The following is a 14,663-nucleotide window of genomic DNA, read 5'->3' as shown; positions in this document are numbered from 1 at the left end:
CCTGGTAGAGCCTTGTAATTTAGTACTGGAATCACCACTGTGCTGTACAAAGCTTGTGCAGAGAGCGGAGCTGTGGAAGGAGCCCAGCACACCCACCTACTACAACCTGCCTGCAGAAAACTGCAAGGGGGCAGATACCAGACCAGCCACCCTGTATAAGCCAGTTCTAAAAATGCTAATCATGGTATTTGGAATATTTCCAATCTCTCTGTCTGAACCAACAGCAGCCATGCCCACCGCAGAATGAGAAGGAAGTTGCACAGCTTGGTAAGTGCCAAGAGTTTGTACACCCACCCAGAAGCCTTGCAAAGATGTAATGGTTTGCTCCCAGAGGTATCTCATCCTTAAGGCAGCTTAACCTTAGACTCCTAATTATCTTTGCAACACTTTTGCAACAAGCTTTTTCAGTGGTGACATCTGAGCCCAGCCCTAGTTTTTCTATGTCCTTGCTTGCGATTTATAGAAGTTTTAAAAATGGCACCCAAGGGTATCCAACAACATGGCACAAGTCTGCTCTGTGCCCTTTAACCAAGGATGGAGCATGTATGGCTGTAACACCGGCATGCATGCTCCACCTTTGAATAATGGGATTGCACCATATTGTCAGACACCCTTAGATGTCATTTATAGAGCTTCTATTAATGTTATTTCTATTTTTTTGATACTTGAACCCCATTTTTCCTTGAGCCCCACGTTTTATTGAAGCACCCCACTTTGCTCCTAATGGATTATACATAATGAATGATTTTACCTGTTGCCTGGTGTTGCCGTTAAACAGGTTCACTAATAATGACCCCCAAAAAATCCAACTTTTACAGAGTTTTGTTTTTTTCCTTAACCTTTGCAATGTAAAATTAATGTAATTTGGTCTCCCTGTAAATCGATGGCGCATTGTCAGAGTACAATCTTCATAAATATTTTCATAAAACTTAGGAAAGGTTAATTATATGATAACATTTAACAGACCCGGGTCCCCTCTGAGAACCGCAGGATTTTGTTCAACCTAATTTGCATGGTTTAACAGCTTGTGTGATATTCATTCATGCAGTTAATTGCCCAAACATACAAGCTGCATCACTAATAAATAGCAGCTCAACAACTCAAGAAATGAAATTCATCCAAATCCACGGCTGCCGTTGATACAATGTGAGCACAATATTGTGGTGACATGGCACCTACCCCCACATCACCACCATCAGTATGATGCGCTTGTCATATCTCATGCTTGTTACAAGCTCATTAAATAATTTCTGTGTCAAAGAGGTCACATTTCACATTCACAGTTCTCTAAAAAAACTGCAACTTAAATATATCTTGATTAAGGGGTAGTTGGAGAATTAAAAAACAAAGTAGTGCCAGTTCGCAGGTTTAAGTCAATAACAAACTTTTCTTTATTATATTAGGAGTATTTCTATGGTAATTCCCCATATTTCTATGGGGCAGATCCCCTGTGTTGGGTTACACTTGGATACTATTTGGAGAGTGTAGACCAAAAGCCTCATTTATTTTCACCATATATACATTGGCATGGCTGGACTAATTTACTGAATATTTCTGTGTCTTATATGTTCTTACTGTATATACTCGAGTATAAATCAAGAGTTTTTTTGGCCTTAAAATGCCATTAGAAAAAAACAAATCTCAGTTTATACTCAGGTCACACCAATAGATTGTGCTGTGTCCTCTCCCATTTACTGTTGGCCAACAATAATGATCAATAGAGCACCACAATTTATACTTATATATAAAAGAGTAGATAACCCTTTTAAATAAAGCAAAAATGTATGTGTTTTTTTTCTGAAAGGGTAGACCCTCCACTTCTGTCTTTACTTTACTGCAGTAAAGACTGAATGGGAAGCCCAGAGCCCCCTGGGATATCTTCATAATGTATCCCAGGAGGCTTAGGGGTGCTCCTTTTCAGAAGGGGCTTTTCCCAGAATGAAAAAAAGTGTCGATTTCACACATGCGCAGAAGACGAATCTGGAAGACCAAATGAAAAAGATGGTCGCACCCAGCGGTTCCTCCAACCCAGGATGAAGGAAGAATCCAGAATGACATGGGACCAAATGGAATGGAAGCCAGCAGTGGAGGGATCAAAAGCTCTGTTGAAGTAAGCATAAGTGTTATTTGTTTTACTTTATTGAAAGTTCCACTTTAGGACCAAGAATCCCATCCTAACTACGAGGAGAAGAGGAGGTGACAAGAGGGCAGGTATTAATTATAGGGGGATCATAGAGCCCAGGATGACAACATTTATTATTGGTATTGATTTATAAAGTGCCAACATCTTCCATGGCGCTGTACAAAATAAGAAACAATTGGTCTGCAGGTGGCATTGCATTGGTATTTTTTGTTCAATATTAAGTTGCTTAAAATCAAATGCTATTTCTCTGAGTTTGATTGGAATGTTCCTTTAAGTCTCCACTGCGTACTTTCATCCCTGTGTTTGTTGTCACTGGCTGTCTGGCAGTTTCTTTTCTCTGAGAAAATACATTGCGCTTTCCTCTTATCCTGTCACTCGCTGAGTGACAGTCACTGGCGGTGTACACCATGGCATGTTTGCCTTTCTGTAATAAATGGGTCTGTAATTTTAACAGCTGGCAATGCGCTTATCTAAAAACAATACAATCATTTATTACAGTGATTTTAAACAGACGTCTCCTGTGTGCTGTGTTAAGACTCATCAGAACAATTTGATTTGATTATTGTTCAATGTTGTCATACTTGCTGGTTATGGTGAAATATTATGATACATTATTCCAAAAGTACAGAATCGTTATATAAATGTTTGAAGATTGCCACATGTGCTGTATTCAGAACATACAATCTACCCTATATATTGGCTACAGAAATATCAGTGTATGTAAGATCATGTACAATCAAATACAATCTCCAAAAACTGGCCCCAAAGAATAAGGATACCAAAAATGGCATCAAACCTGTAAGAGTACCAACACTAGAACCTGGCATATATCACAATTGAAGTACCAGTTCGATTGCTGTAGCCCTGAAGAAGAGAGAGTTCCTTTTTGGCTGCCAAAACGCATTGGAAGTTGCAGTTGCTAAACAATAAATTGTGGACTCTTTTATCTAACGATAAGGTCTTAGGGAACCCAGTTTTTAATTCTATATTTACAGGTTATAGTATATTAGCATGGTGCTCAGTGAGAATAATGCATCTCACATTGCTGGACAGTGAAAAGAATGTAACAGATAGCCTAAAAGTACATTGGTGTCACTTAAACTGACCTGAGAGGCTCCTAATGCCCAAGGAACCTGTGGCAACCTCTGGAGGATATGTGGACAGAGGAAAGATGGAGCTGTCAAGACAGTCTGAATCACGGCCACTCTGCCTTTTACAACCAAGATTTCCACAATCTCTAAACAATGTAAGATCTTTATTTTCTTAAAATCCATAGCAAACCTAACTAAGTTCTCTGGAACACATCTGGGAACTCAAGAACTACTAACAACTACTACTTTGAGGAATTATTACCCTATATATCTAACCCTATTATCCAGCAAACCCAAAGTCTCTATGATCCCCTGAGGAAGCCTTATGGTGAAACACGTCAGTAGAAGAGACATTCTTGTTTCATTAACAGCGATTTTCATTGAACCTGATTCTATACTGTATATATAAGTGCAGTTGAACTTTGTCTAGAGATTATACCATTTTGATTTACCTTTTTACTAAAAATATACGTAAATTTGCCAGAAAACTCTCTCTTTCTACTTTCTTTAATTGTGTAGACAAGAGGAAAATGTGAGTGATGAATTTATCACTCCACTCCTACTCGTCCATATGCAATCAGCAGCCTGGTGTGTATGCCTGGCTTTTGAAATAAAAGTCCAGGACTGGTGGTGCTGTCCAGCAAAGGCTTTGATGAATAAAACATTATATATATTGCACTGGGGAACAATTTTGAACACATTTTTTGTTGACTTCAATTGTTAAGCTTATTTACACTAAAATAGGTATGCTGATCCTGAAAGTGCAGTTAGTTTTCTTCTATCATATCAGTTTTTTTCTCTACCGCTTATTTTAAGGCGATTACTATAGCGTAAATTTGTATAGGCTATTCATTTACACACAAGACAGTTTGGTCAGAGGTTGTGCATTGCTCTATGTAGTGAATAAGCAAAATTTATTTTTTCTACTTACACACGTATTTCCTTTATTTCAGATCATGTCGGGCTCTGATGTTTCTCATCATAAGTGTCTAAAGAACCCTGATTCATTTTGTTAGATCTGTGGCAGTTTCATCATTCCCAGTCAAGGGGCGAACATCAGCACATTTGTAAAGCAAGCCTATTTGGCATATTTCAAAGTTAAACATGGTGATCAAGATAAGTCTTGGGCCCCTCAGAAGGTGTGCAGTGTGTCAAGGGTTTATGGATGTGGACAAAGGGAACACGTGATAAGATGCCATTTGGTATACTTATGGTTTGGCGAGAGCCAGGAGACCATTTCAGTGACTTTTACCTTTTTATAGTGAAAACTTCAGGATATAACAAGAAAAATAAATGTAACATAGATTATCCTAGTCTACCATCGGCTATTCACCCAGCGGCCCATTCAGATGAAATCCCAGTGTCGGTTTTCGTTACACTACCCTCTCTTGAAGAACGTGATTATTGTGATGAACTAGGTGACAACAATGTGAAGAGTTTGAAAGTAAAGAGGACTCTCTTCGTAAGGGATTTGATCAGCATGAGTTAGGTTATTTGGCACGTGATTTGGGACTATCGAAGAAGGCTTCAGAATTCCTGGCATCAAGATTGTGTGAGAAAAACACACTTTAGAACTGACAGTGGCTTTGTGTATTGCCATAACATACCTGGTTTAATGGAGGAATTGGGAATGCCAATCTATAACTCAACTGAATGGCGGCTATTTATCGATAGCTCAAAGCGGAGCTAAAAGTGTGTCCTCCTTAACAATGGCAATATATTTGGGTCAGTCCTGATTGGCCATTCAGTTTCTCTTTGTGAAGACAAGGCAGACATAAAGAGAGTCATTGAGTTGTTGCAATATCACCAACAGAATAGGGTCATCTTTGTTGACCTTAAAATGGTATGCTTCGTTCTTGGTTCGCAACGCGGATACACCAAGTATCCTTGTTATCTGTGCATGTGGGACAGCAGAGCTCGTGAGAGGCATTGGGTGGAAAGGAATTGGCCTCCAAGATCTGTAATGTTTGGTTATCCAAACATTCTACATGAGCCACTTGTTGATAGAAAGAATATCATATTCCCGTTTCTGCACATGAAACTGGGTCTGATGAAGCAGTTCGTTTAAGCTTTGTCAAATGAAGGAAGCTGTTTCAAGTACCTCATTTTGGCATTTCCTAGCCTGTCATTTAAAAAAATAAAGGCCAGTTTCTTGGAAAAACACACGTGGAAATAATTACACAAAAATTGTCCAGAAACTCTTAGAGAGCTACAAAATGTTTGGTTGCAGTATGAGCATCAAAGTGCATTTTCTGCATGGCCATGTTTCTAACTTCCTAGAAAAACCTTGGTGCAGTCAGTAATGAGCAAGGTGAACAATTCCACCAAGATTTGAAGGTCATGGAAGGACGGTATCAGGGTAGGTGGGATGTACATATTATGGCTGACTATTGTTGGAGCATCTGGCGGGATTGTCCTAACACTAAACAATCCAGGAAAAGCTATAACTGTACCTGATTATTTTCAAACTGTAAAAAAGTCATAGAGTAACAATAAATCCTTTGAACAAACGAAATTAAAATAAACAGTACATTCAGATTATTATTTCATTATTTTTTCATTTTATATAAAATTTGTATGTTTTTAACAAAAATGGAGGGTACCCTGTATCGTAAAAACTGGATGTGATAGCAAAAAACTGGGGTCATTTCTGGATTCAACACCCAAAATTTAGTAAAAAACAAGTGTAAGATCTAACTCAACAAAAAATACATTCCCCAGTGTTGTATTTAGCATGGTTCTGCTGTAAATTAACACAGTGCTGTTCTCCTCACGAGAGACCTAACCTAGGTTAGTATTTTCTTTTTAGGAGAGCAGAACTTTATAATTGTCCTTATAGTTTAACCAGGCCAGGAAGGTCAGTGGTACCTTTACCGTTTATAATTATAATAAGCATATTGACAAAGAAAATTTATGTACTTCTCTTCCCCATTTTCCTAATGGAACTCTTTGCTTTCTTTCTGGCTGTTGACTTGTAATAAGATCTTCAGAGATTCATTAAGGTTTATGTGGACCTGAGAAAATGAAAGCTGAAACTTGTAATGAGCACAGAATGGATTTTTGTTAAGTGGACTGTCGGTTATAAGAATTTCCTCACATTAATAGTGCATGCTTACATAATTTCCTTTTGCTGGGCTATTGATTTCTTTTTTTTACCTGTGGCAATTTTACTTGTGCAGTCCTTAGGTGTACTAAAAAATAGCAAGAGTAAAAACTAAAAGATGGAACCTCAGTAAGATCATTAAAGGAAATCTATGATCGTTTTTTTTAACTATACGAGTAAATGAGTTGTACGAGTAAAATAGTTGTTTTTGTTTGTGTTAAGGTTTTGAAACCATTGTTTCCGTGTAAGGTTCATATTTATCTTCAGATATAGGGGCACTGGTATCACTAACAATTGACATTTTTTTTTCCTTTAGAAATTCAATATTTACATGCCTTTTCCAACTTTTTTGCTATAGCATCTTCTCTAGCCTACTTGCTCCAGCCTCATGCTCCAGCAATCTATCCATGTCTGTGCAATGTGTTTTAAAATGGTCACATAATCTTTTACTGAATCTTCTCCACTCTCCCTGCAGTCTCTTGCTCCAGTGATACCTCCACGTCATTGCCTTAGGCTGGCTTCCTAGTTGTGACCACAGTAGACCATGCCTTTTTTCTGCATTTTAATATGGCTGTAGCATCTCATCCAGCCTCTGCTCCAGCAAACTGTCCATGTGGTTGCTTTGGACCACCTCCTTGGTGGTGACCACAGTGGACCATGCAAGGTGTGTTGAACTAGTCACCAACCTTTTACATGCATTTCAGTGTTGCTATAGCATCTCCTCCAGCCTCTTTGCAGCCTCATGCTCCAGTGTTACGTCCATGCCATTGCCTTGGACCAATTTCCCGATGGTGACCATAGTAGACCATGCCTATGAAATGTTGTCAGAACAACAGAATGTTGTCTCCCTATAACTGGAAGTGCTTAAACAAAGATCTTCTTGGTAAGATCAAAGGTTTGGCAATGCAGTAATGTGAAAAAAATCAGCTGCAGGGAGATCACACATATTACTAGTTTGCCCACTTCATGTCATTTTTGGGCACTGCTTACATAAATAATTTCAGTACTTTTAATATTTTATTTTCATCTGATAATCCTACAAGAAACAATTTCCTGTCCTGGAGAGAGGAGCATCATTGTCATTCTGGAACAGGGAGTATGTTAAGACTTCAAAATACCTTAAAACTTTTTTTTACTAGAAGTAGAACCACTAGACCCCGGCTTCCTCTAACCCCTAAATATATCAGGGCTGTCCTGGAATTTCATGTCTGAAGAAGCCAAGTCAGGCAAATAGTGTTGGGATAAAAAAAGGAAAGTTTAAAGTGAGTAAATCACATTTCTGGATTATTTCTAACATAGAATTCATACATGCTAGTAATAGTAGATCTATATCTAGAGAGAACCCGAAGCTGCTTTATACACTAATTATTTAATTTCTTCTGTTTGTCATGATTACGTAAAACAAACTTGTTATAAATAAAAATTGTTCAATCTTATTTGCCAAAAATAACATCTTTGTATGTCCTATAGTTTGTTGAGATTAAGCTATACTTTGCCTTTACCTATTTTCACCAGGGGTTGGGAAAATACCACCTACTAATTTATTTAAACAAACATAGGGCAGGAACCACCCTCCAGTCTATTATTTTTTATGTAAAAATGACACAAATTATACTATTAACTATTTATATTTATCCATAGCATTATGTAATGATATATTTCACTATAATGCACACATTTTCAGCTTTGAAATGTCCTTTCAGGGTCATTTTTAACAAAGCCCCAAAGGTCCCATAGACAGAAAGATAGAAGAATATACAGAATGACTGTCAATTATATACAATTATATACAAAATTAGGAATATAAAATTTAAGGCTCATTATTAGGGATGATTATTATTAGGCAAACTCAATCTCACGGCAAACTCAATCTCGCAGAGAATGTACTTATCAGCCCGGTGACCGTGGGAACTGAGCTGCAGATGAACTCTCAATGGAGAAACTCCATTGAGAGTTCATCTGCAGTTCCACTGCATTCCCTGGGCACTAGAGGTTTATTAACCTTTATTACCGGGGATCGTAATGATTTCCTCGATCTTCCAATGGTTTTGCGAAATCAGTTCGCCGAAATTTTTCGGACCCATCGGAAGTTCAAGGAAATTTTCAGGAGAATGTCAGAGGCATTCTGGCTCATCCCTAGTCATTATATATCATTGTCCTAAACTGCACAAGGCTATAGAGAATGTCTGACCATAAACAGATCCAGTATATGTTTCAAGTAAATATTTAAAGATAGCTGACAACAGTCAGTAAAGGATGAGATGATAAATCTTCTTTCCAAAGTAGTGGAGAGGGAAGATTAGGTAGATGAGTTACAAGATAATTCACTGAATTTTGAGTGATGATCCACTAAGAACAAATTAGGAGTTTAAAGGCGGGGAACTTTTCTTGATATTATAATGGTGACTTCTTCATACAAAATTTGCCTAAAGAAAACCAGCTTTGCAAGAAATCCCTTTACTGGCCTCCTAGTGTGATGCTGCTGTATGCATGAAAAGGCTTTTAAAAGTCTTTTGAACAATTGTCTGTAACAGTTTTGCATTAAATCACCAGGCAAATTGCTGAAAGTACAGGTAAAGTGGATTTCAATGAAAAACATTTTTCATTTTGGATAGAAAGCTTCAGCCCCTGGGTAGACTAATGACCTGGCAATACAGTTTTGATCTGGGAAGACCTCACCTAAGCTGTTCCTGGCTGAGACATTAGAACTAAGAAACAGTGGAACATTTGTATTAAAGCTGAACTTTAAGGGACACAAAGTTTTAGATTCTCTTCCTATTGCAGGGTTTAGGTGTTTATTTCAGGGGGTAATAAATAGGGAGAACTAACTTTATTTCACTCTTTCCTAGCAGCCAACAACCTCCATCACTGCTTTATGTTCTGGAATGTGGACAAACCCTTGGAGCTATACCAGAAAAAAATCAAGACCGACCATCACTGTACTGGGTCAGGTCAGAACTTAGACTGGCTGGACAGTGAAGCTAAGATATGTAGTGGAGGTTAAGGGAGGGGGTCACTTTAAGGTTTGCGAGTAGTCGCTTTGCCAAGCCAATGGGTATAATATTGGAGTTGAAAAGAAGAGAGGAGAAGAAAGAAGACTTTTTGTGGCAAGAGAGCGTATTGATTAAATTATACTTTACAATAGTGCAAATCAATATCGTATTTCTGTGCTCTGATTCTATACAAAGTCATACTGAATAATACAGAAAACGTATGTTAACACATATAAGTAGCTTGTCTAATTTCCTGATAAATTTCACCCTAAGGGGCTTCCTCAGGGGATAGGAAGACACATAAGGATATAATTAAAATCATAGATACAGCCAGTATATTAGGCACAGCAAGTGTTTTATGAAGAATTGATCATGGACTCAAAATGGAGTCAAACTGGACTCAAGGTATAGTATAATAGACCAGCTGCAGGCACCCCTCCTTCTGCATACTACTGTGGAAAAACTGCTTCCCCTAGTGGGTCTTTATAGACCACCAATTACTCTTCTTCAAAACAGTTCTTGAAAGACCTTAATTCTTTGTTGGGGTTTCACTACTTTTCTATCTTAGTCACAATGGTCACTAGAATAACATAACAGAGGTGAATCTTCCTATTGGGTGCACAGACAGCAATAAAAACTTGACAAATGGTCTAAACTTCCCTACTTTTTCTGAAACTAAAACAAATTTTTTTTTACCTTAACATACCTCTTAAGGTCTGGACCATCATTACTTCAAGAAGATGAGAAGTTTACTTCTATCATCATTTACTTCTCATCTAGTCTTAGGTTTAAGTTATGTTTTGTGCCTATGTGATGGTGATATGGGAGTGGTGATCTTGCCATTAGTGATTGTATAAGCATGTTCATACATGTGTGTTTTTTAGGGCTCCCTTCTTTTTTACCACATGAAAACAGCACATATCGTGCTGGGCGATAGATCGCCACGTATGGCTGGGCAATTTGGCCTCCGTCAGCCCAGGATTTTTTCTGCAGGTTGGTGAGCCGCCCCTCTTTGTATTTGGGGCAGCTCAGTTAGCCACAGGGGATAGACAGATAAAGTAAGGGCATTTCCAGCTTCACACTCACCAGGACGCATGTGCAGAACTCATCCAGACCAGCTCATGTGCCTGGGCCCCGGAAGATGCCATCCCTATGCCCTTATAAGGCTGGAGATGATCTGACTCCGATCCCTGCTCGACTGCACACTCTGCAATACGCACAGACACCACAACTTGGTTTGCCTGCACACACTGCAGAATTATCCTCACTTTATGGTAAGCTCCTTCCCAATAGATATTTCATCTTAATACCATTCCTGGGACTAATACTAATACATTTTGTACCTACTGAGAACCTCCATCTAAGAATGTTTATCTATTCCAGCCTAATCATTAACTACTAAGTTAACTCACATTACCAATGACACAATATTTATTTCAGAATTTTAAATTGGAACTACTTAGATCAGCAAAGCTTCCCCATATAATTACCACCAGAGGTTAAAAGTAAGTTTACTACATAACATTTTTAAAATTTAACATATAGGTAGTAATACGTATATCCACATCCAAAATTAAAAGTCTGAATTCTGTTTTATTTGTTATTTTTTCTTTCCATTACTAATTTCCATAATATATTATGACACATTATGTTGCTTCAGGACCACTTACATTGTAAGTATAATAATTAGAGTTTATCGCTCATGTCATGACAGTATATTGTGGACACATTTTAATTCCACATACTTTTATTATTAAATATTACCTGTTTTGTTTAGGTTATTACATATATGGTACATTATATTTTGTTTATGCTTTTACATTATATAATAAAAGTCCAAATATGTGTGTATAGCAGTTCTGCATAACGGCATATACGCATCCCCTGAAGAAGCCAGTTGGCGAAACGCGTCAAGATTAAGTTGTGTTTTCTCTGAACTATTTTAGGCAACAATTTGTCTAGAATAAGGGTCAAACACCCCATGTGAATGGGATAGACCCAAGGTGTGGAAGCCTTTGGCTGTATATTATTACGTTTATTGCATTATTTAGTTTGAAAAATAATATACTTTGTTTGTGATGTTAAATATACACTGTTAAAATTGCCGCAAAAAAAAAAACCTGCTACTTTTCTTTATTATTTGGTAAATAACTTCCATTTGAAACTCCAAGAGCTACATATACAGAATCTGTATTCTGCCAAGTATCTGGATCCACAGATCATTTAGTCACCTGAATTCTTCTAAAGAAATTTCTGCCTTTTACCTGTTTTATATTTAGTTTGAATGATCAAAGTCTATGTAAGGATTACTATAAAAGTGAAACTGCATTTTGAAGTGTTTGATTGAAGCTTTAAAAAAAAAAAAAACATACTGCTTTAAAAAAATAAAAAAAACATACTGTCCAAATCATCCAACCTACTTCTGATCATCACAGGCTGTCATAGGTATACCCACAGAGGAGTACTTGGGCTCGTAGTTCTCTGTGGGCTACACACAGATGCAAGATAAATGTAACTGGAGATAAATGATTCTAATCGTCTTGGAGGATAATCTAGAGATTCTCAACCTTTTTAACAAGGGGGAACCCTTGAAATAACTTTCAGGTCTTCAGGTATCCCCTGCTATAATTACTATATCCACAGCTCACAGTATATTACTGTGGTGGTCAGTGGGATGAATGGTCTCTTACATAGCTGGCCAGTGGGAAGACTTCCACCCCTACATGTAGCCAAAAAGATCATTGGAGTCACTAAACTGACTTGACATTCACAAACTGCCCATCTCAAGGGACCCCTAGCAACCTCTGGAGGAACCCCAGCTAAGAAACACTGATCTAGTGTGCGTACAGTGGTCCCCCAACATTATTTACAGACCCATCCTAGAAGATCAATGAATGAAAGAGTGGGGATGACCGTTACTATGTAGGAGGACACAGCTGGGAGCCTCCCGCTCATCCTCCATTCTCCATAGAACTGAACAGTGCTGTGTGTACAGCACTCATTTATTCTATTGCTACTGGAAACAATCTCAAACAATATTTTTCAAATACATAAATTTGACGTCTGTACTCCTTCTGAGAAAAAAAACGGACCTGTGATAATATTGGGCCAGTCTGGAGACGACAGGACAAAAGGTACTCATGGTGTATACATCCAGGTCCTTAGGGAGTGTGGGGGTTATGGGGTGTTCAGCTTTAAGATACACAATCACAAAACACTTTAAATCTCATGATAAATGTACACAAAGAAGAAGGATCCCTTTATATAGAAGACACCTACACACCAGGCTAAGCACCATGGCGGAGTAATTAGCCATCGCGAAGGTTATTTGATGCCCAGTAACGCAGAGTGACTCACCTACAATACAATCCAGTTTCCAAAGACATCAGGATGTATATTTTCCCTCTTGTTTCTGTCTTGCTTGCTGGAAAGCCTCAGCCATTAGGCAGTAATAAAATTTGATATAAAATAAATATGGCAATACATAGAAGTAAACAGTACTTTTTTCACTGCATCGTAAAATGTATTAAAAAGCAGTCACATTAGATATGGGTATTGCATCCATCAGTGGGTATAGAGGAATGGCTTTCTTCGTCAGTATTTTGCTGTGGAGATATGATATTGTTCACTTAAATGGTAATAAAGTTAGTGCACTTTTTTCATTCCTTTGCTTCTGTTATTTCTATATTTGTGCACAAACTGTAACTTGCTAAACAACAAAAAAAATTATTCTTGGCTTGCAGTAAAAGCGGCGGTGTCGGTAATGTGTGACTAAAGCATTGCGGCTTGATCTGTAAACTTCCACTAACTCCACCTGATCAAAAGGCTTAACATGTAATTAACAAAGGCAGTCAAGACATTGATTTTTGTTTTTCATGTAAAACATCTAGTTAGTTACTACTTACATCACGTACATACTTTTTTTTTTCAATAATTTTTCTATTAAAATGATAGAGCTACGGAGTTTGCATTGTTCTACTAAAATAACTAGTGACACAATATATATTGGAGCTTTATAAATAATACATAATAATAATAATATTAGTGTTAATTTCTAAGACTACACTCAGACAGGAGTTTGACAAGCATGCAGTTAAAGCAGAACTAAACAGTAGAAATAAAATATTGGGACCAGAAGGGACAGGACAGGATGTCCCTTCTGCAATAAAGTAACCTTACCTGCCTGATGGCAATTTTTGTAAAAACACTCACCTGCCTTTGTTCCTTTACATACACCGCCATCATTTTTCCTCTCCTCCTGGTTTCGATCTTCTGCCATCTTGACTGGCTGGGCAGGATGATCCCAGCTGCCCTGGGGGTTCATGTGATGCACGGGGTATCCCGGTGAAAATTAACCTAATTTTCACATCCATTTCTGCACCAGTAAACGTAGGAATTTATTAAGAAAAGAACCCCGACCCCTTCCCTATACAATACTACTATGCCCAGTAGTGATGTAGAGTTTGGCAGAAGGGACCACTGACAACATTTGGGGCCAAGAAATTGATTATTATAATTATTTTCATCAAGACTGGTACATGGTAAGACCTTTCATGTCTATGAACTAAATACTGCAAATATAAAAATGGCAGCCATTTAGCCAATACACAACTAGCATAGGAGGAATGCATTAGAGCAAAAATTAAGAGACCCTAGACTGCACAAAGTCCCCAATCACTCTGCCCAACAAAGAGCACTGATTAAACATTATTTAAAGCTAGATTTGATAGAACTCTAATGAAGATAATTTGCCTTGCTGGCAAACAACATGCCAAAAAAAAACAGGTTGAACACCAGATTTGTGTTTTGTCCGTATAGTAGGGCTGTATCCACTGAACATTGCCCTGATTTATTGTCCCTTTTATTATATTTTATCATGACTCATAACATGACATGATGTGGATGGTGCATTGCACTTTTGGCTTATGATCTGATCTGACAGGTCAATCAAAACTTTTGACAACCTCACACTTGCTGTGCTCATGTAAAGTGCAATGTGCTAAGCAAAGCAATTCATCACTTAGATCAGCAGCAGTCAATTTTGCTACTGAAAGGATCCTCAAATACAACCCCTGACATCACTTAGGGGCTGCACATATTTTTCAGTGATTATAAGGACACAAAAAGCTCTCAGAGATGGTGGTAAGGATAGGCAGACAAGATGTAGTCAGAGACTGAGAGCTGCTGGAAACAGGATGTCTTCAAAAGGCTTTCATAGACTGGGGACACATTACATGAGACTGCTGGAGATCTCTGCTACTACAGCCCCTTTACAAATTGATGCTTCCATATCTGAGCCCCATACAGCTCTCTCAAAAATATTCAAGACTATA

This window comes from Pyxicephalus adspersus, chromosome 5 (assembly GCF_032062135.1).
Source record: "Pyxicephalus adspersus chromosome 5, UCB_Pads_2.0, whole genome shotgun sequence".
Classification (NCBI taxonomy): domain Eukaryota; kingdom Metazoa; phylum Chordata; class Amphibia; order Anura; family Pyxicephalidae; genus Pyxicephalus; species Pyxicephalus adspersus.
This window is presented reverse-complemented; position numbering follows the sequence as displayed.